The sequence below is a fragment of the Diceros bicornis genome, chromosome 15 (assembly GCF_020826845.1).
Source record: "Diceros bicornis minor isolate mBicDic1 chromosome 15, mDicBic1.mat.cur, whole genome shotgun sequence".
Lineage (NCBI taxonomy): Eukaryota > Metazoa > Chordata > Mammalia > Perissodactyla > Rhinocerotidae > Diceros > Diceros bicornis.
The window spans coordinates 1,414,331-1,438,098 of record NC_080754.1 but is presented as its reverse complement, the minus strand read 5'-3'; the positions used below and the strand labels follow the sequence as shown (position 1 = coordinate 1,438,098).

At 36.4% G+C, this 23,768-nt stretch overlaps 1 non-coding gene and 1 pseudogene across 1 annotated transcript; one reads left to right on the top strand and one right to left on the bottom strand.

The window, feature by feature from the left end:
• Positions 1-23,247, bottom strand: part of LOC131415050 (UDP-GalNAc:beta-1,3-N-acetylgalactosaminyltransferase 1-like) — a 43,212-nt pseudogene extending 19,965 nt beyond the window's left edge.
• On the top strand, positions 11,097-11,168 carry TRNAM-CAU (transfer RNA methionine (anticodon CAU)). Its single transcript has one exon. It is a non-coding gene; the product is annotated as a tRNA-Met (tRNA).
• Positions 23,248-23,768: the final 521 nt, after the last annotated feature.

Genomic DNA, 23,768 nt, shown 5'->3' with positions numbered 1-23,768 from the left:
CCTCTGGAATATTGAGGGAAACAAACACATCCTTGTAAAATGCCCATTTGTCTTTTCAATGAGTGGTTCTGTGCTAATAAGATATCCTTATGGGAAAATGTTTTCTCATATCTCACACTGTACAGAAAAATCAATTCCGGATAGATTGCAGATACAAATACAAGTGTTAAAAATACAGCATTTAGAGGAAAACACAGAAGAGCATCTTCCTCACCATAAAGTAGACAAATATATTTTTAAACAAAATGCAAAATATTCTCACCAAAATTTTTAAAAATTTATACTTTGGGCCATATTGACATTAATAACTTCTGTTTATCACAAGACACCATTAAATAATGAAAAGGCAATGCACTAAGTAGGATAAAACATTTCAATAACACATATGTCTGACAAATGACTCTCTCTGTCTATCTCTGTCTGTCTCTGTCTCTATCTCTATACCTATATATATGAAAACACTGCAATTCTGCAGCAAATGGGGAAAAGTCCTAGACACTACTGAAGAAGACATTCAAATGGCCAGTGAAAATTTGAAAATTGCTCAAATTCATTTGTGATCAGGGAAATACAAATTAAAATCATAATGAGATACAAGTGCATGTGCACGAAGCCGTCTAAAATGGAAGAGACGGTGTCGTGGGAGTCGTGGTGTGCTGCACAGATCTGTCCTGGAAGACCGAGGCCCTCGTTGCCCGCGCTGCCTGAGTCTTCACAGCCACCTTGTCCTGGCTGTACTTCCTTCTTGGCGGCAACGTGCTTATGGCAACCGCTGATGCTGAAGCCTAGCAGCTTGGCCCCTCGCCCGAATCAGGGCAGCTCTGAACAGCCACGTTGGTCCAGACCTCCCGGTGGGATTGGCTGGGGTTTTGTTGCGATTGTATCACAGGTCAGCTTCATCTTCTGACCAGCCCTGCTTCCTGCCTTGCCTACGGAGGCGTTGATTGTAAAAGAATTCTCCAGTAAGTTGTCTTTGTTTCCTGCGTAGAGTCTGCTTCCTGGGGAGTTTGACTGATGACAGTTAGTGCTGGGGGTGCTCTGAGAAAGCAGACTCTACAACGGGATTTTGGATCTAGATTAGCTGTGCTGGTTGACAATAAGGACCCGTTACTGATGGTAGGCGGGACACAGATATCCCCTGGCAGGTAGTAACAATGTAACTGTTTAAACTTTCACTGAGATGGTAACCTGCAATATGCCAACTGCAATGGTTTACTGGTGTGAGAGAAGGCATTTACAGGGAAACTAGATCGGGCATTTAGGAAAGATAGGGCAAAGCGTAATTAAAATAACTCTGGAATTGGGTGGCCATGCTGGGGATAGTCAATGCTTTGAAGAAAGACAATGCAAGGCTGAGAATGATTAATTACCAATTTACAGTAAGAGGGCATGCCAAATACCTCATTGGCAGGATATAAGAGACTCCCATCTCCTGCCTCTGAGGGGCGGAAGAAGCTGTGGACCAAGCCAAGGAAAAAGCATAATAGACTCCAGAAGAAGTTGGGTTCTCCAGTTTCATAGGTCTGCTATGCCAAATCAAGGGCCCTGATTTGGAGAGTGGCACCCTCGGACATGGAAGGGACATGTGGGGCGAGGCACTCAGAGATCGTGAGTTACCTGGTTCTCCCAAACCACCTGAGCATATGCCAAAATGGCCCACTGCTCCCTCACAAGGACCTAATCAAGATGCAGAGACCTCTGTGCTGCAAGGAAACCTGTCTCTCCACAATCGTCACCTACGTCTCCTCTTGGATACCAGACGAATGACTCATGGGCGGAATGTGGTAGATTCTGTTATTGTTTTAAATTATTTATGGACAATCCCTGTGAAGTACAGTCTTTCTTTATCACCCATTTAACATTGTTTTTTTCATGTGAGCTGCTTTGACCAACCAACGCAATGGGAGCAGAAACGAGGGTACACGTCTGAGGTTAATCTCTAAGTCACCTCTTCGTTCTATCCAATGTTCCTTTTTTTCCTTCTGTCACAAGAATAGAACGGCCTCAATAGTGTCTGCTTTTCCACCTTGAGCCATGGAATGGAAAAAAATGTGGAACAGAGCAGCAACCATCCCACAGCCACCATGGAAAACTCTTCAGAAATTGTTTGTTTGCTACCACCAAATAACTTCAAGAAGGCTGACCCTGTGGGACTGTCTTAGAAAATTATTAGACACAACAATTTGTCTTCTGCTTGAAGTGTATAAAATATGCGTTTAGGAAGTAATCATATTACCAGATTAATCTTTCTGAAAAATCACTTTCCTTTGTAGTTTTAGGATTTCATAAAGATAGCATCCTTTCGCGTTTATGATGGTATTGTATTTAAACTGCGAAGACCATTAAGGACTAGAAAAATACCCTGAAGAGCAGCAAGCCCACACTGCTAATGAGCACTTCTAATATTTCTCCTCGCTTGATGAATAGTGCACCTGCAACTTGTCAACATTTGTCGGCTGTTTTGATTTTGGCTTTTCCTTTTTTTTTTAATACAAATAACACGCAGTAGTCAAAGGGATTGCTGCCAGAACAAAAATGCATGGCTGTTCACTATCTGATAAATAGTGAATAAAATCACAAAAAGTAAAACTCAATGAATGGGAACATATTTTTAGTACAGACTGGGAAATTAAGCAAGTCTATTTCTAAGTTTCTTTTCATTATGTTGAAAAATATGCTTTGTCCTTTTATGTTTTCAATAAGATTTTTCATTTCTGTCAGAACTGGGAGTTTAAAATTGGAATAATTAAATTCTTTTAGTGATAATTAGCTTTCTTTTTAGGAAGATTTTTCTTTTGAAAATTGCCTTACAGGTCTAGTCAGAGTAATCAGATCGATTGTTTCTCAACTGCTAACAATATAAACTAAACCTCTGTGATGGATATTATTTTTATAAAATCTTGTACACAGTTTGAAATAACTGTTTGCTTTACTGCTCTTTGAGAACAAAATGATGCAAAGACAAATTTCATAGCTTACTTCTTTAAGCCAGTGCCTCTTAAAAAACATCAGATTTTTTAAAAACAACACAAAATAAAGATCTGTACACAATTGATTTAAGATTTACTTAGGATCCTCTAAAACCCTTGTCACAGACACACACACACATAAAGTCTAAGAAGATGACCTCATATATGTAAGAGGACTGTCATGTTAAATGGGGCAGGAAAGAATTATACTTCACTGGGATCAGCTGCAGACAATTTGGGAGAATTTGTATTTAATAGGACATGCGTAGGACACAATTAAGAAATGGTAGAGGCAAAGGGACTCAACTTTTCTTACTGTCTTACTCCACGTTGCACAATATTCTGCTTGGAGAAACAATGCTTTCTATCCAGAAATTAAATTTTTTTCAATTTATTTGTTAATGACATTCTCATAAAAGAACAATTTTCTTTGTCTTTTAAATATTAAGCATTATTTAAATATTTCCTACCACATTCTTTTCGATTAACCTTCATCTTAGTAAGTGAAAGACATGAAAGCAATTACGATGCATCAACAAGGACATGACAAATGTGTGTTTCAGTTGGTAGATGCCTGATGATGACCCTGGTGGAGTCAGACTCGATTTCTCACTAGACCAGCTCTAGGCTAGAAAGACAATGAGGACATGCATACTTTAGATAGAATTAAAAAAGAAAGCTGTAAGTGGCTTCTCTTGACTGTATCCCCACATTCAATACCCTAGCGGTAAGAGCACCCTGGAAGCGTGTTAGAGGAGAACTGTTTGGTTGCTTGGTTGTTTTTAGCGTGCTCTTTCTAGAGAAATCGTGATTGCTCAAAACATTCTGAAAATGTCTTTTGAACTTGCAAATTCTAAAACTCAACTGTTTTCTCAAAGGTAATGTACCCAGCTGCACATGTGAGAACATATTGATTCTGAGTCGCTATTTTCCCACTTACGTGAGAGGTGTTTCCATAAAGGCAGTTTAAACCTAGAACAGAACACGCCCAGATGCAAAGGCTCTAGCGTAGCTTTCAAGAAAATATATAGACAAGAGGAACAAGTGTGTATTAATGAAGTGTCCCTTTAAACCATCAAAACAAAACAATATTTAGTGGTCTTCAATATTAATAATAAAAAGCTTTTATCTAGCCAATACTATTTATTGAGTTCCAAAAAGAAGGCTGTTTCAACTGCCAAACATTTCCAGGTATTTATTGATCACAAATAATAACTCATCAAATGCCAATTGGAATCCAAAGCTTTTGATTAAACAAAACAAAGTTGTAGTGTCATGGTCCTGGAAGGAATATTACATATAATCTCGTCTGCATCATTCTTTTAACAATAGATGAAGTTGAGAGGCAGAGAAATTGAATGATGCTATGTCAAATATATTGTGAGTAAACAATACAGACATAAAACTCAGATTTTGCTATTTCCCAACTAGTATTGCATATGGACTTATTCTGTAAAGCCTAGTTAACTAAGAAGGGATTTCATAATATAAATAAAAATATATTTAGAAAGCATTTCCAGAAATTAATTGAAACATTTTGATATGTGTTATTATGCACATGTAAACTTCTTACTGAAGGCCATATATACACAGAGATGATAAATAATGCACCATTATCCCAGTGCTATTGGTACAGGAAAATATATAAATGCTACTAAGGGGTTTCTGCAGCCTATATCCTTTCTTTGTATGTCAAAGAAGAACACAGAATTACCTTAAAGTTTTAGTGTTATTTTCCCAAAGTGTTTTACAGAAAGAAAATCAGTTGAAAGTATTCACCATGTTTCTTACTCATAACATTACTGTCATAGTGTTTCCAGAAAATTTCTGAAATTTCTAGAATATTTGACAGTTATATAATTTTGTTTCACTCCTATAAATGGAGCTAAAATTTATTTGTATTGATTTAAATTTGTATTAATAGATAAATAAAATCTAGAGCAATGTAAACTTCTTTAAACCTAAAATTCTATTTTTCTTTGTATGATAGGAAAGCTACTTTTTATTTAAAAATCCGACAAAGAAGAGCTTTGCACTTCAGATCGTGCTCAAGGTTGTTAAAAATGTATTTCATGTAAACATTCTTATAACACAGGATTAACCTTTTTATATAAAATAAATATCAACTAAAACTCATTTTGGTTTTAATAAGAAAAACTGAAATATTTCTTAGGTTAAACATTCAAATTGAATCCAACACTTTTAGTATTTTTTTGAACTATATTCTTTAAAAGAGTCAAGATTTTATATTAAGTAATTCAATTATTTGACAAACCTAGAATTTGCTCATTTCTATTTTTGTAACTGATTTTAGAACATCGCATAATTCAAGTGAACAGGACCAAAAGTACTAGGATATGAATTCTTATTATAATTTTTTTGTCATCCCTCTATCAGCTAAGTAGCACTTTATGTTTTCCAAGTGGATTTTTCACCACATGTTAGCTTCTCAGAAATAAGGATTCTTGCTTCTGAGAATTAAGAGAACAAGTAAGCCTTCATTGCAAGAAAAGGGAAAAAAGAAGTGAGAGGGGAAAATTATTCACGGTAAATGTAGGGATAAAATTTGTGATTTGGCTAAGGCAGAGCTGCAAAGAAGTTGGTGCACTAAGGAAGATAATTTTAAGTATTATTCTACCATGTAAACTGGAAATCTTTCAGTGTTCTCAGAGAAATGCAAGAATTGAATCATTTCATTAACTCTCTGAAACTGCATTCCTTAAATTTAATACTGCTCTGAGATCACATGCATTTTAGGATTTATAAGCAGTATCCAATACACATTTCTGTAACTTTCAATGTATTATACACAATTAGATTGGAAATAAGTTAATTCTCCAATTATTATAAATAACAAGTGCTTACATCACCCTTTCTGTTTCCTATTTTTATTTTTATGCAATTAGTCAATGAGGCATCAGGTGCCCATTGAATGCCTACTGTGTGCTAAAAAGACAAAAGAAATACACCTTTATGGGAGCTATATATTTTAAAGCACATAAGTGTGATAAGGATATTCCTGCTTTGAAGATTGATTCTTTGAATTTCCTTCAACTTTTATTCTTGTAAGTAGATTTCATGAACCTAGGACTTTACCTGTACTTTTCCCAATTCTAGTAATTGAAAACTCTACTTTTGCTATGGGAGTCTAACATTAAGATTTTTTTCTGAAAATTTTATAGATTATATTTTTATAACAAATTACTAGCAATCATTAAGTCATATCATAAAAGCTGTGAGTTGTCCTTAAAACCCCCTTGTTGGAGATAATTTTGAGAGAGTACTGAGAAAGACAATGAGAAGAAAGAGCCGTATTGGTGGCAAGCCTAGTTATTATTCCAGCAACATCAAAATGAGGTGAGTGGCCTGGGGTTACAAAATTGGTAATGTTATCTACCTGTGCACTGCTCCTATGGTTTTCAAGATCAAGTTAAATATTGCAGATGGAAGAGAAGAGTTAATTAACTGGCCTGAGATCCATTTCTCTTTCACTATCAGGGACACACTGGGAATCAGGAAGGTAGGTGATCAGGTCTCAACTCCTTGTAAGCATAGTGATATTGGACTCATACATAGACTAAGGATGTTTGTTAGAAGTAAATTCCTTAATCATGGAATGTTTTTGATATGATATTCCTGGTCTATGACTGCTTTTGGTGAACAAGCCTAGAATCTATGGATTCCTGGAAAATGTTACATAACATATGAAACTGCTTAGACATAGATGGAAATACGTGATATCCTAAAATTCTCCTTGCTGTGTGAAGTAACCTGCTCACTTGGGGTAGGAAACTCTTCTACTGTTCTTGTCTAGAAGGCACATCTGGTGAGAGAAAGAAGCCTTGAGGAGCACACTCAGGACACTTGACCTCCCTCTGCTCTTCCTCTGACTCTTGACGTCTATTCTTGAATTTATTAGTAATTCTTGATATTGATTTGTGTGCATCCAATTTAGCAATATTATCCTTTGTTTTAGCTCAGCAGAGAAAACTTTAAATCCTAAACAAAATATGAAGTATTAATATCATATTTGATTTCTAAACCTTCTTCACATTTTTTTGTGTGTGTGAGGAAAACTAGCCCGGAGCTAACATCTATTGCCAATCTTCCTCCATTTTGTACGTGGGATGCGGCCACAGCATGGTTTGATGAGCAGTGTGTAGGTCCTCATCCGGGATCCAAACCTGCAAACCCTGGGCCACGGAAGCAGAGCACATGAACTTAACCACTATGCCACCGGGCTGGCCCACAAACCTCCTTCAGTTTTTTTTTTTTTTTTTTTTTTTTTTTTTTGTGAGGAGATCAGCCCTGTGCTAACATTCGCCAATCCTCCTCTTTTTTTGCTGAGGAAGACGGCCCTGGGCTAACATCTATGCCCATCTTCCTCCACTTTATATGGGACGCCGCCACAGCATGGCTTGCCAAGCAGTGCGTCGGTGCGCGCCCGGGATCCGAACCAGCGAACCCCGGGCCGCCGCAGCGGAGCGCGCGCACTTAACCACTTGCGCCACCGGGCCGGCCCCATCCTCCTTCAGTTTTAAAACAACAAAAACCTATTTTTTCCTTCCCAAAACATAAAATCGTCCATGACAATATTACTGAATATTTTAATTAAAAAGATCATATTGAAAAATAAAAAATGAAGTAGAAAAGGAATATCACATCTCTTCTCTATTATTCTCAGTGAGTCTTATTTTCTCAGACATTTTTTTCTGATTTCTTTATGAGGCTCATATTCTTGAGAACAAGAGACTTATAGTAATGAAAAATAATGATTTCAGGAGATAGAATTAACATTGAAACTTGTGCTTTAAAAACTCAAAGCATTACCATTGATGGAAACAATCAATCTTTATTTTCTAATGGAAGATATGCAAAGGGTTTTGCAATTGGAAAATAACCATGGAGTGACATTGGAAACAGGAGTGATAATTGGAGTTCTAGAGATGCAGAAAACGAGAACAGTAGAGATAAAAAAAAACAAAAAAAAAAAACTATTACCTTGAATCAAAATAAACACTTAGAATATTTGTAACATCTGGAGATTCGCCCACCCGACCTGACGCCATAGCAGCAGACCGTGGGCTGGAACGGGTCAGGACTAGGATCCAGACGTCCACCACCTGGCAACATACGTGCGAATGTCCAAGACGATCGCTGGGGAGATTCTTGAGCACGCCCACGGTGTTTTTGCAAATGGTAATCTTCTCTAACAGCTTGTATATTGGAGACACAAGACAAAATTGAGTAGTCCTTCTCAAAAATTGAGTGGGCCACAGAACTAGGTAATTCGGACAGAAAATATTTGGACAGCCATAAAGATAATCATGGTTAAGATAGTCCCCAGCTATCAATCTTGGGTTTGGGGATAGGACTCTGTGTATCAGAGAACTGCACTGGCCTGATAGAATACAGCAAGGATAAGTAGGAGTTAGGCAGGTTATCGAGAGGAGAACTGGCTGTGGAGAAGAAATAAAAAATCTACATATGTGAACTGTGACATAACATGGTACAGTTCAGGCTAAATAATGTAGTCCCAGGAGCGCTGTGATCTGAACACGGGAAGTCCAGAGCAACTCAGAACAAGTCTGAGTTCAATTCTGCGTCCCAACAAATCAATTATCTAAAGATAACGAATGTGCATCCTTCAAAATTTACCTTCTAAATTTTAAATAATCCCCATTCCTTCAACTTTTGTTATAGGCTATAATTTAGTGTTCTCACAACATTCTTGGTCCATTATTTTTAAAAAATTGATCAATCTCTCTGTAAAACTATGACACATACAAAAGCAAGCACAGAATTTTATCGGTGCCATCAAATCAGTTCAGTAGCCGAAGTCTCCTTTTTCACAACAGGATGAGGCCAGGTCTACTGCCCCAAACAATAATTATGTGCTTACGACTTTAAAGAATCCCTTGTCTACGTAATTTGTTTAATGAGAATGTTAATGGTTTTCCTGTTAAAGTACAGTTTTAAACATAAGACATGATTCAGCCTGTTTGCCCTTGACTGCCTCCTATTTTCAATCTTTTCAAATTCTTCCCAGTGTTAGATCAATTAAATGCCATGATGGACTAATAAATGGCATTTATCGGGACTCATCATACTTAATTATAATACTATAGAACAATTACTTGGTCATTAGCATCCTGTTCAGTGGACCCTAGGCTTATCCTTATTAGCATTTCTAATGCAGGCGTGCCTGAGGATGTCCTGACAGCATCCACTGTTGCCTTCCTATGGGAATCACTGCCCTTCCTGGGCAGATGGACATCAGTGAGAAGGTCAATATACCATCCAGTGGCTGTAGCAACGAATTTAATCCTTAATTACTCAGGTTAAATCCTTGGCACCTTCAGAGGTCTCAGGGTAACTTGCAGCTCCCCTCTTCAAGCTGCCCCAGTGGTGCTTGCCGTTGGCCTCTGATGCCGCCTGGAAGCTACAGATATTACTCAATCGGAGATTTATAACCTTTGCTGATATCCCGGTGACTGTATCTCGAAAGGTATGTCTTCAACCCACCATTGAGAGATCCATGCTTCTTTTGTACTCTGATCTCTGAATGTTCCTCTAATTTTCAAGTCAAATTTTTCATCACATTTTTATGATTGAAATGTAGTGTTAATGAAGGGTAAACTTTAAAACTAACACCCAAATTGTAGGCTAGATCTGAAGTGACATCTCTTTAAGTCATTTACCTGGATAGGGGATGTTAAAATAAAATAAGCTGGAGACCAAGCTTGAAAATCCCCCAAGTAGATAGGAACATTTAAGCCATGTCAGCAACACTAAATCCAGCTTATTTCATGGATATAAGCGAAACTTAGGTTATTTCTTGTAAATGTCGCTGAAAAATCATAGAAGAAACTGTCATCTTCCTAAAATGGTATAAAATAATCACTTTTAACCCATCCTCTGCCATCAGAAAACCCCTATTGTGATAAATAATCATTGTAAAGGGCAAACAAGGTCCTCATTTTTACTTTACCAGCCATCCTGTATCCCCATGCTTCTGAGCTTCGTATTTAGTTTTGGATTTGAAGACTCCCAATTTGCAAACTGTTCTTTTATGCATAATAAACTATTACTAAATATCACTTAACTGATCTGGTTTTAATTTTTACTGTTTCTGAATTTTTGGCAGAGGTATGAAACTTGTGGGGTTTTAAACTGGTGTAGTGCATGTACACTGGAATTTCTCTGTGCACTGCTGATCTCCTGACCCTGTTCCTGGTACAACCAACATGTTGGTGACAGTTACATCCACGGAACAGGTCTTGAAGTCTCGAGCCTGGAACTTTAGTACCAGCTTTACCTCTAAGATCTTCCTTATGTCAGTTTTCTTAACTGAAAAATAGTCGTAATTCCTGCCTTTGTAGAGCTGAAATATTCATAGAGGACACATTTTGAAAACAAAAGTATATCACTAAAATCAAGCATTATTTTATATTCCCTCATAGCCATTTCTGTCAAGTATCTGCCACTGAATAGCTTATGAAGGAAGCTGACGTGAGATTTTTTTCTTTTTTTTTAAATTATTGTATTGAGGTCATGTTGGCTTACAACATTGTGTAAATTTCAGGCGTACCTCACTATATTTCAGTTTCTGTATGGACTGCATCGTGCTCACCACCAACAGTCCAGTTTTTATCTCTCAGCAGACGTATGTGCCCCTTTATCCCTTTCACCGCCCCACTCTCTTCCCCTCTGGTAACCACTAATCTGTGTTCCTTATCTACGTGTTGGCTTGTTTATCTTCCACATATGAGTGAAATCATATGGTATTTGTCTTTCTCCATCTGACTTATTTTGCTTAGCATAATACCCTCAAGTTCTATCTATGTTGTCCCAAATGGGCACGATTTTGTTTTTTTTTTGTGGCTGGGTAGAATTCCATTGTACATACATACCACATCTTTATCCATTCGCCCCTTGATGGTCACTTGGGTTGCTTCCACGCCTCAACTATTGTGAATAATGCTGCAATGAACATAGGGGTGCTTAACTCTCTTTGAAGTGTTGATTTCATGTTCTTTGGAAAAATATCCGGTAGTGGGATAGCTGGATCATATGGTAGTTCTACTTTTAATTGTTTGAGAAATCTCCATACCATTTTGCATAGGTAGCAGAGTGGCGCAGCGGAAGCGTGCTGGGCCCATAACCCAGAGGTCGATGGATCGAAACCATCCTCTGCTATCAGAGTATGTTTTCTTTTTTAAGCTAACACAGAATTTTCTAAGCTGCTCTTTGAAAGATGAGAGATTAAAAGAAAGCAATTTGTGTTACAAAAAGCATATCGGTAAACAGAATTTCACATTCAAGAATGCTCCATTGTGCATGATGTTTTCAGGGAAAAATAGGAAATAGTTTATTTCTTATTATGTTTGTAACTTAAATATGATTTCTCAAGCTAGTAGTATGTTAAAAAAAGAATAATTCTCTCATCAGATGAAGGTATGAACTGTTATGTAGCAAAATATTACACAATTTTGAGCATTATAGATTTTTGTTTAATATTTTGGACATTATCTCTAGATTATATAGCTTTAAAATAGTTACTACTCAAAATTCTAATAAATATAAATATTGAAATAAGACTAGAAAATGCTCTAGGATATACCACTAGATTTTTATTGTATTTTTATATCTTCTAAATTTACATTTCTTTCATCTTAGTAAAATTGCAACCTTGATACATTTTAGAGATTTATGATATAGAAAGTATTTTGTCTGCTCCCCTTTGATTTTTCACATGTCATCATAGTGTGATAACGGGTTGGTAAGGGATCATTATTATCCTTCAGTAGATGACGAATCTAAATCTCAGATAAACCAGGAAATAAAGTCATACAATAAATAAGCTGCAAATATGGGTCTTGGATTCAGTTTGAGTTTAAAGTTGAAGAAATTAAAATTAAGTTTACTAATAATCAAATGAGATTGAGGGAAAAGTCTGAAAACTAGCTGGTGACCATTTGGATGACGGTAACAAGGGAACAACTAGTCCTTAGAAAATGCTACCAGTCAATAACAGTATTATATACAATGTATATATAACAGCGTTATTGGCCTATATACATGTACATATATACACATATACAAGTACATATGTGTATATATATGTATATATGTGTTATATACATGTATATGAGTGAATAATACTCTTATTGTTATGTTATATACATAATACATTGTTATTTACAAATATAAGTATCTATATATATATGTTGGCGTATATTTACACTTAATATATAACAGTATTATATGTACATGTGTGTAGATACAGGTATATATGTATATACAAATGTATATGTGTGCAACATGCATGTATATACTGGTGTATAATTACACTTAATGCTAAAGAGATGAGACTAGTATTATCTTTATTTGATGAGAAAATTGTTGCTAAGAGGGTTGAAATAACTCACTGAAACACAAAAGTTCAAACCAAGTTCTAGCTAACTGCAGAGACAGCAAACAACTGTTAAAGCTGAGGATAGTGAGGGATAAAAGAGGAAATGCCTTAGTTTCTATTAATAAAGTATTTGAATATATCTTGAAAAACATTGAGTAATACTCTTTATGCATAATATATATATAATGTTAAAATATAAACTGATTTGCAATGCTTATGCTTTTATTTACTCACAAGAGCAGAATCTTGATTAATTTTCATAATACATTTGGTAGTAGGGAAAGGGTACAGAAACACCAATCTAGTCTGTCACCATTATAGTGTCTGAAGGAAAATATATATTTGGAAAAATTGTTGTGTAATAATAGTGAAATAAATGCCAACTTGGTTATTACAAGGCAATTTCACCATAGAGACATTACAGCTAATCATGCATCCTGTATAGTCAGATATATAGAGGACAGTTTAAGAAGAAGATAAGACTTTCATCTGAGATAATATGTATTATTATCCAAAGTTTAAATATTAAAATTCTAATGGTGTTTATATAATTTTAATCAGAAAATGATGTCACTGTTTTTGTTTTAATTAATGTGAAATTAAGTTCCAAAATCAAGTATTTCTCTTACTGTGTTTCTTGTTTCAGTCAGTGAGGCATGTATATAAATCTATTGCATATAAATACATTGTCTTTTAACTTGCAAGCAAATTGTTCTTAAGCAGGTCTGATTCTTATTAGACACAAAGTGGGGGCCCAGGAAGCTGGCTTCAGGAACTCGAAGATCTCAGCTTAGTTTGAAAGATAAACTTGATTCACACGTACTTATCTGCCTTTATCAGAGAATTCTGATAGGATGGAAGTAGTTTACTTACTTCTAAGGGGACCGAGTGATGTCAATTACGTCACAGTCTTAATTGACTTAAGTCTTGAGAGCTTCTGAAATTTACTATACATTGCTTCAGATTTTCCAAAGCTCTGATATTTATTTTCCTCACATTATTTGATTATCACATCAAACTATTTTTCGTTAAACCTTATCTACATAATTATATTCATTTAAGTAAAAGTTATAGGCTTAACTAATCCATTCTCTCTTCTCTTAAAATGTCATGGAAGATATTGTTACTGTCATAAAAAGGATAGTCTCTTCAATAGATGATGTTGGATATACACATTCAAAAGAGTGAAATTGGATCCTTATCTTACAACATATACAATAATCAACTTAAAATGGATTAAAGACGTAAATGTAAGACCTGAAGCTGTAAAGCTCCTAGAAGAAAAAAACAGGGAAAGCTCCTTGACGTTGGTCTTGGCAATGACTTTTGGATATGCCACCCAAAGCGCAGGCAACAAAAGCAAAAATAAAAAAATGGGAAAATAAAATGTTTATTTAAAATTTGTATTTTATAATCAATGAGTGAAAAATTACATCACTCCAATAAAAAAAAATTTGTATGCTTCTCCAAACTTTGTGTACTGGGAAGCCTCCTATGCATTTATATATACAAAAAATGAAAATTCTGGCCTTGTAATGTTAAAAAAAATGTTACAGGGACCGGCCCGGTGGTGCAAACAGTTAAGTGCACGTGCTCTGCTGCCGAGGCCTGGGGTTCGCCGGTTCGGATCCCGGGCACGCACCGACACCCTGCTTGGCAAGCCATGCTGTGGTGGTGTCCCATATAAAGTGGAGGAAGATGGGCGTGGATGTTAGCCCAGGGCCAGTCTTCCTCAGCAAAAAAAGAGGAGGGCTGGCAGATGTTAACACAAGGCTGATCTTCCTCACACACGCAAAAAAAAAGTTACAAACGCTTAAAATTTCAGGTACATTTTTCAGTAGCATCATTTTCATGCTGATCTGTTACAAATATGATTATTTTCATCAGTTTTTATTTTTCACTCTGTGTGTAGAGACAACTGACCAAATGTCAAATTTCAAATGAGAGTGTGGCATATATTTCTCAGGTCGTTAGTATTTTAGGTTCAAAATTAGAAACTCAGTCTGGCACTGAGCTGGTCGTTTAGCTCTGCAGACACTAGGTGAGAATAGGCGTCTGTCAGCCAGCCGAAACCTCAGGGGGCTTTCTTTACCTGTAATACACGAGAGCCACTCCTCAGGACTCATGGTGTTCTCAGTTCAACAGTGTTGGTTCCCTGTGCTAGGTTCTCATCTCAAGATTGAAACCAGGTCTTCGTTATCTTGCATCTGTGCTCATTTCCTGCTTACACCTGGAAAAATGCCTGATGCAGAAAACTCCTGCCTTGCTTGGGGACCCACTTTCATAGCAGCATCATTGACCCAGATGCAAATAATCATGTAAAAGTACAGGAAAGGGCACATAGGTGATACTGTTGGGGATGGAACATAGACCTTCATCTTTGTATCTCCTTTTTGATACAAGCTATCAGCTCCACCAAGACTCAAAACCTAGACTTCACATCACTTGAACTTGGCTCTTTGCTTCCTGAGTAGAGGTATCAGGCCTGACTGTTAGGTCCTGGCACTTCCTTGCCTGCTCATCTAAAGTCTAACATTTTAAGATTTAATTTCAACCATAGGTGTCCTAGGATTTTACATTCTAAAGAAGATGTGTGGTTGTCTTTTGACTGGCTAAAATCAGTAACTTGATTCGTCTAAAAGTCCTGCTTCCCTCTGACTACCTGGAAGTATGACTAAATCTTGATTTCACACAAAGCCGATCAATCAGGGTGTAGAACACAGAACTTCAGTTTCTCAGGCTCATAGATATATGTTGATTTTGGCCACTGCTCTCTCAGTGCACCATGTTCTCTCAGGCCCAGGGATCTTCCACGGAAACTGACTCGTCCCTGTTCTCCTCAGACTCACTGTTAATGACACAAAGTAAATTATTGTAGTTTACAGAAGTTTGAATACATAGAAACATAGAATACTTTCAAAAGCATTTATTTCCAATATAATAAATTTATGTGTATTATGAATAGCAGGGATATTCATTTTCATGTAGCCATTAAATAGAAATTGCCAAGACCACAAAACTGACTTGTATTTTTACCTTTTCCAGTCACATACTGTGAGACTTGGACTATTCTCCTTCTCTTAAATTCGATATGTCCTGCAAAGTGGGATGGAAAGCTTGCATCAGCTATTTTACAAAATATTTTAAGCTTCAAGTAAAATAATGAATAGAAAATACTTCTAAAAATATAAATTATAAACCAATGTAAAATATTAAGATGACTTCTCAGTACATTCAACTTAAGCATGTTATCATTAATGAAATTCTATTATATGTCTATAAGATATAAAATGAACATAGTATTGAACAAGCTGAAAAACCTTGAAAGTGACTAGGCTCTAAATTTAAGAGTTATGTCTTTCCTGAACTAAATACTCCATTTCTTCCTCCCACTGTTTATAAATTAAAACTCTTTTATTCAGAACTATGGTGTCTCAATCCAAGGTCTGAGATAGGGCATCAAATTCAAATATTATGAACCATGTTTAGAAAAGGGAAATACTTACTTCCTTTGACAACAGTCTTTTTTTCCTGTAAACCAGGTGACAAATATATTGGAGTGCTATGCAGTAGACAATGGAGTATTGCATGCTATGCAGACCTACTCTAACTTACTGGCCAGGTGTCTGGCTCTGTATCATCCTTCACACTGATCATTCACGTTTCACTCGGTGGAAGTCTGGCAAATCTGTTGTGTTTGCGGCTTAGCCCTGCACAGCTGGCGCAACAGAAGATTAAGTTGCCCCAACACTAAACTGAAAGATTGATGGCCAGGGTTTTCATAGAGCAAAGTGCAGTTTTGTCACATAATTACCAGAATTATATGCAGCACTATATCTATTTCTTGACTATAAAACGAAGGGTTGTTCTGTCTGAGTTATGAAAGAAATTGCAAACTAACTTGTAGAAACAACATCTGTTGTGAACAGGCAAAAAGCCCCAGTAAGAAAGAAATAATTTATTTTCTTCTGTTTTGTATTTATTTATAAGATCTAGATAAAATGACATTTTTTTCACAGTCTATAGTCCTTTACAAAAATATTTATGTCTGCACTACTATATTCTGTAAAAACACAATGCTACATTTTTTGTCATGCTCAGAAAAGAAGAAAGTAAAACACTCAATTTCCTATGAACATATTTCCTTTTAACTTGATATACAACAAAACATTAATTTTATTAGCACGTTTTGCATATGATGAAGTACACTTCTATGTTTTCTAAAACATCCTAGTCCTCAGAACCCAAGGAAAATGTGACAGATATTGGCTGACTCCACAGGTGGACAATAGATAGATCATTGCTCTGAGAAACTGTGCTGTTTCCAACTCCCTTCCTTTGGAAGCCCACTCCTTTCTGACCCACTCCAGCCACTTCTCCCAATCCTTTAAGCCTCACTTTAGGTCAGACTTGATCCTGAGATTGGGTGAAGTAAGCATGGTGTGAAACATGAGGGATTGGTGCATGGGGTTTTGGCCAGACTGAAATGTGTATTCCTCATGAAGCCTTAACATTGCTTCACACACTGTTCAGGCCAAATAGCGAATGTCTACGGGTCCCCTAAGTGTCTGTTGTCTGTTATTATTTCTTTTATCCTCATGCCTTATAAAATCATGAAGAGAAGGATAGCCAATTGTATATATCTGTATTTCTATTCTTTTCATTGGTCTTTCTTCTTTTCTGATAATCTAAGATTCCTTTTAGTGTTTCCCTTCTGTCTGAAGAATTTCCAATAGTCAATTTTTGGGTGTGCTAGGGACAAATTCTTTCAGTTTTCCTTCATCTGAGATGTCTTTATTTCACCTTCATTCCTACAGGATCATGTTGCTGGGAGGAGCCCTCTGGTTTGAAAGTTCTTTTCTTTCACCACTCGGCGAGTGATGCGTTCCCTCCCACCAGCCTCCCTGGTCCCAGACTAGAAGTCCTCTGTCGTTGGAATTGTGCCCTGGAGCTCACGTTCCACTTCTCTCCGGCTGCTTTCAAGACTTTTCTCATTGTCGTTTGTTTTCAGAAGTTTAATTATGATGTGTTTAGGCACAGAATTCTTCAGATTTATCCTGTTTGAGGTTTGCTCAGTTTCTTAAATCTGTTGTGTCTTTTGTCACATTTGGAAGTTTTGGGCCATTTTCTTCAGATCCTCTTCAGTCCTGTTCTCCCCAGCCACCCATGTGCCTCTTGGGGAGGAGGGGCTTTCAGACCAGTGGGGACGGAGTTTCCCCAGGCTCGTCCCCTGGCCACTCGTGGTTACCAGGGCTCCCAGCGGATACCCCTTGTTGTGGTGAGGTGTGCAGGGCTTATCCGGTGTTGTCCGAGGGCTCCGGTTCCATCCTGGGGAGGAAGGAGCCTCCCTGAGCTGCCTTTGGTGTTAGGTTTTGGATAGGACAAGCCTGGATTGCTTCTTCACTGGGAGTAGGGACATGAAACACGATGCTGTTTGGTTGTTTCTCAAGCTCTGGGGGCCTGAACCAGTGTGCTTCCCACTCTCCACCTTCCAGAGTCTCCCACAGTTGCCTCTTGCACTATTTGTAGAGTTTATACTCAGAGCAGAGGAGCAAGAAACAAGCGTACACCATCTTGTCCAGAATGGAAGTCCTCAATAATTTTTTAAATAAAAAATTTTTTCTATTTAGGCCTGAGAGTAGCATGTTAAAATATACTTTCTATTTTAAAATATCTACCTTTCAGAAATAAAAATTAGGAGATAAATAAGCTGAGGGTGGGGGAACAGATTTGTCAAACATTACAAGAGTACGTTAGAGAAATTTGTTGGAGGAAATAACAAGAAGACCTAAATAAGTAGAGATATATCATGAACACAGGTAAATGACTTAATTTAATAATAATTTAATAAAGATGGCAATGGTCTCAGAATTTACCTATGAAATCAAGATAATTCTCAACAAAATTTCTACAGAATTTTTCATGGAATCTTTGCTGATTTAAATATTCATATGGAGCATACAGAATCAAGGATAGTCTGGGCACTTTAGGAAATAGAGGAGAAAAAAAGAAAATGAGAAGAATAAAGAGAAAGTAGAAAATGAAAAAGAGGAGAAAGAAAACAAAAGAAAAATAGAGATGAGGAAGAAGGGGTGCAGGGATGGACACATGATGCTAGAATCAAGATTTGTAAACCTATGACATGTATTTAAAAGTCTGACATCAGCTCAGGTCCATCAATAGACTGAGAAAAACAGAGCTTGAAAAGAGTCACATTTGTTATATGATGGAAATCATAGATTTAAATTAATGGTGCTGGGGAAATTAAATATTTATTAAATTTCACTTATTATTATTTACTAAATATGTATTTTACAGAAAAGATGAAATGTGTTTTATAAAAGTAAAAATTTAACATAGTTAGAGAAACATGTATAACCAACAAAAGTTTTTGTCAAGTATATGAATATGAAAGCCTTATAAATCAGTAAGAAAAAGACCAGTGATACTAAAGACCACAGGAACAGGCACTTCTCAAAAAACAATCTCCAAACAGACAATGTATATATGAAAATTCGCTCAGCAGGGAAAGGCAAAGTAATGAATAATGGGTTATACTTCATGTTCAAATTGCAATTTTAATTTCATTTTTGTGGTTAGAATACTGTCTGTGAATTCATAAGGACAGGAATCATGACTTTTTATGCCCCATTATTCTGGGTTTCAAACCTAACGTGTTTATATGTACTAGGTGATCGATACTTTTTTTTTTTTTGTGAGGAAGATCAGCCCTGAGCTAACATCCATGCCAATCCTCTTTTTGCTGAGGAAGACCAGCTCTGAGCTAACATCTATTGCCAATCCTCCTCCTTTTTTTCCCCAAAGCCCCAGTACATAGTTTTATGTCATAGTTGCACATCCTTCTAATTGCTGAACGTGGGACGCGGCCTCAGCATGGCGGGAGAAGCGGCGCGAGGGTGCGCGCCCGGGATCCGAACCAGGGTCTCCAGTAGTGGAGCGTGCGCACTTAACCGCTAAGCCACAGGGCTGGCCCCTCAATACTTTTTAAATGCCTGAATGAATACGGTTTATGGTGTTCAATAAGTATATGTTATTGGTTGAACAAATATTTCAAAGCAAATTTACCAAATTGTCATTTGATGTAAATGACAAATTAATAGTCCTCAATAATCCTTTCATAAAATTATACCAAGAAAAAACAGCAAACCTTTAAAGAGTGTATATTTACAATATATCTTTAGTAATCAGTATTTAAAAACTAGTTTCCATAGAGCAAATATTTGGAAATACCCACCATAGTTTCATATTCCTCCAGTAAGGTGTATATACTTGCATATCATACATTATTTAAATTGTAATCATCACGGAGGGTATGATTGGTATGTTAGGTCTTATGGAAACAGGTCACTTGAAATACACACCCACATCCACACCCCCCCCCCGATACACACACTCACATACCCATGCATACATACACACCCCCATACATACACACCCACACACACATACACACAAACATACATACACATCCACACATACATACACCACCCCCCCCCACACACACACTCACATGTACATAGTTAGAGAGATTTGTAATGATCAGATAAAAATCAAATTGGTTTTCTTCTAGTAATCACTGTGTTTACAGAACAACTAAGTTAATTAATGTTTGACTTGTGAAAGTCACCTAAAATTTCTGGATCTCAGTGAGGGTTGGGCTCTGTGATCTCTAAGCTATTTCATGGCCTAAACAATCCTTCATTCTATAGAAATGATTTTTGAAAAGGAAAAGGATAAAAACATTTGCATACAGTATTGCATATTCTTTGTCTCAATTGTTTCTGCTTTTTTACTTAAATAAAAATAAATTCTTCCTGAACTGAATTCCTCTTCCTTTTATATTTTTTGTAGTTTTATTTTTAAGTCAAAAAGAATACATATTTACATCTCTTTGTAAATTTAATTGTAAAATATAATTGAATGCATTAAATTATATATGTATTAACGTCTATGTACATGTAATTATATCTATTGATAAAATGGTTTATGAATTGTTATTTTGATCTTTGTTTTATTTTCCATTTTTATTGATGCTTTATAATGTAGATAATATTAGCATCATCATTTATATAATTTATTAGCAAGATTTGGATACAGATTTCCAAATTTAGTGATATGTTTGCAAAAACAGAAACTTTTATTTTTCTTATTTTTAATTGATGTAATTATTTTGTTCAAAATAATAATAGCAACAATGTATTCAATTTTGAGTACTTATGAATGTATCTCATGTGTGTATATCTCTATCTCTAGCTACATTTATTTCTATCATCTATCTTTTTATCTATGTTTCTATGTACGTATGCAGCTATCATCTATAGGCTTGTGTTTGCTTATATACAAGTGACAGGAATGACAACAATGATGCAAAGGACAGGAGGGAAGAATTAGTATTTTTCCTACAAGGTACTCACTCTGCCTGTGAGGTGGTTTAGTGGTGTTTGTAAGTGAACTTGGATTAGCCATAACTGAAGTTGGCACCACAGACTCAGCCTGTGAAAGAAAATAGTTAGATCCATGCTCTACATCATATCAAAAAGAACCCTAAATCTAGTTTTATTAAAAATCAACATGAAAGATCACGATGCAATTACAAGAAATTATTGGAGAACGTTTTTTAGGGCCTCAGGAAAGTAGAAAACTTAAACATTCAGAAACACAAATGCCATAAAGCAAACCATTGACAGATTGCTTTTAAAAATTCTGTATTTTCAATATGTCAGGCAGGGCAATAGAACTCTGGTAACAGAAAAACTCAATAGTCAGTGTCTTAAAACAACAGAACTTATCCTTGCACACATTGATCCCAAAACACGTATTCCTGGCTAGCGGATGGCCATCCCTCAAGCAGTGGTTAAGGGGTCAGGATGCTTTCACCTTACGGGATTTCAAAGGCACTGAACTCACTGGAATCAAGCCAGCTTAGGGGAAGGAGAGTGTGTGAATGACTTCACGAGTCGTTTGTATCTAAATAAATCCTATAAATTGATAAAACCAATGAAACTGGGACAGCTATATAAATAGAATATTCACAGAATAAGTAATAGAAGTACATATGTAATAAACATGATAAAAGTTGTGCAAACACAATGGTAGTAAAAAAGCATAAAAATACAAATTTTTTTATAAAGTTGGAAAGATTGATATAACTTAATGAGTGTGTCTGAAAAATGCAGATAGAAATGTGAATTGATAATCTTTATGAAATGAAGTCTGGTGGCAACCATTACATTTTAAAACCGGAAAACACTTTGACCTAGACATTTTCGTTCTAGGAATTTATCAAAGAAATAAAGCAATAGTAATAAGATTGCAGTTTCTAAGATATTTGCTGAAGCAGATTTTATATCAGTGAGAAAAATGCAGTTAAAAGATGCTTGATTTTCAGAAAATGATTTAGCTCCACAGATGTTGATTTGGAAAATAGTCATATTTTGAGTTAAAGAATCTTTTCGGAAATAAGTACAGTGTGAAAAATTATGAAAGGAAAACATCGATTTTAACATTGTTTTCCTTAGTGAAGTTTGAGCTCTGTTAAATCAATAAGCATACATTATTTTAATTAGAAATAATAAAGTTTTGAAAAGAGAAAAATAGAAATAATTCCATTACTAATAAAACACATGCTGCCAATGTGTTTTTAAGCCTCTTAAGTGGTCTTTCTGTTGTATAAAACATTCCTAATTGTGACAGAGATAAAATGACAGGATTTCCAATTTTGAAATTGCTTCTAATGTTTCAGTAAGGTGTGAATATTGGAAATTTATTTTAAGATAAGAAATATAATCTGAAATTTTAACTCATAAATTTCAGCTCATGTAATTATTGCAAAGGTACGTAATTAAATGGAGAAAGAGATGCACTGAGATCTATGTGTAGAGATTTACACATGGAGAGATGTGCCCATATGTGAACTTTATTGTGGTACATACATCAGTGATGACAGGTTGAATGTGTGTGCCCTAGCTCTAGGACGAGGACTGCGTTGTCAGCCAATGCTTGCTAAGGATGGATTACAGGCCAGATAACGTATAACATAATAATCTCTTTAAAATATACTTTTTGTCCCATAGGATTATATACTTCAGTAAATTATATCGTCTTACTGATCCCTTCAAGCTCAATGACAGGGCCAAAAAAGGCATTTTGACTAACATACATTGAGTTTAACTGTGTGCAAAGTTCTGTGCCAAGCAGGGGTTGGTTCTAAAATAAGAAAGACATGGTCTCCAATGCTGGGGATTTAATAGACCACTAAGTGGTGTTAGTAATATCTTCCAACCTGCGTCATGACTAAAATTTGCCATCAGCAAAGCAGAGCCTGAAAAGAAACTAGAAGAAATCATTGTATTCAGCACGTACTGATAGAGAGGTCGGCATCTAAGACAACACAGCAAAGCCGCGGGTCGTCACAGATCCCAAAGCCCTCACAGTCTTTCACCAGCTGTCAGACCCTCCTCAGTGTGAGAGGACTCAGTCTCCTATGGGCTTCAAGATGGCTCTCTTGCATATATAGAACAATAACTACAGACATCATGGTCTCAACTAAGTTATTACAACTGAACATACTGTCTGCGTGCATCGTAAGAAAGGATGCTGTTTATTTAGCTGTTTTTTCTATGGTGGTGCTATCTTTTCTACAGAGAAGAAGTGACCCAAAGACAAAATAAATTAAGAAGACTACAAATTTGGTTTATATGAGCCATTTTTAAGTATCCTTTCAGATTTACAATAGGGTGACCATCTCCCTGAAAAATACTCTCAAACCTGTCTGATTGTGACATTCTGCATCCTTTCCAACTTGAACTCAGCTCCACTTCCAGGTTTGCTAAACGACATTGACGTAATGGTAGGTATTTAATCCGCTCCAAGCCCACATCATGGGGCACAGTCTTTCATTTTCATTTGTGTGTGTCTCAAAAGAGCTCTCTCTTTTCAGACATGTACAAATGCCCCTGAAATGATCATTGGATATTAACGCCTTTGAGCACCACATGCCTACAATAGAGGTTCTAACACGAGCTTGTTTTGTTAACCTGTTTCCAAGCTCCTTTGTCTTCACTTGTTTTGCTCTCCATTATATCAGTTTGGTAGCTAAGATCCAGCTATCTGCAGATAAACTCCTACAACGTCAAATGGCTGGTTGCCTTTTCTTCCAAATAACATCAGCCAAGGTTCCCCGTTTTTGGAAATTCCAGTGTGGTCGTGTCTTGTTGAAGGATGCAGTTTTAGAGTGAGTCAGGTCTCAGTGTAATTCTCAGCTCTACAGTCTCCAGCTGTGAGAATATGTTCTGTGACGAGGGATCGGTATGTAGGATGGAAAAAGAAAGCACACGTGCTATCCTAACAGAGAGAAATTA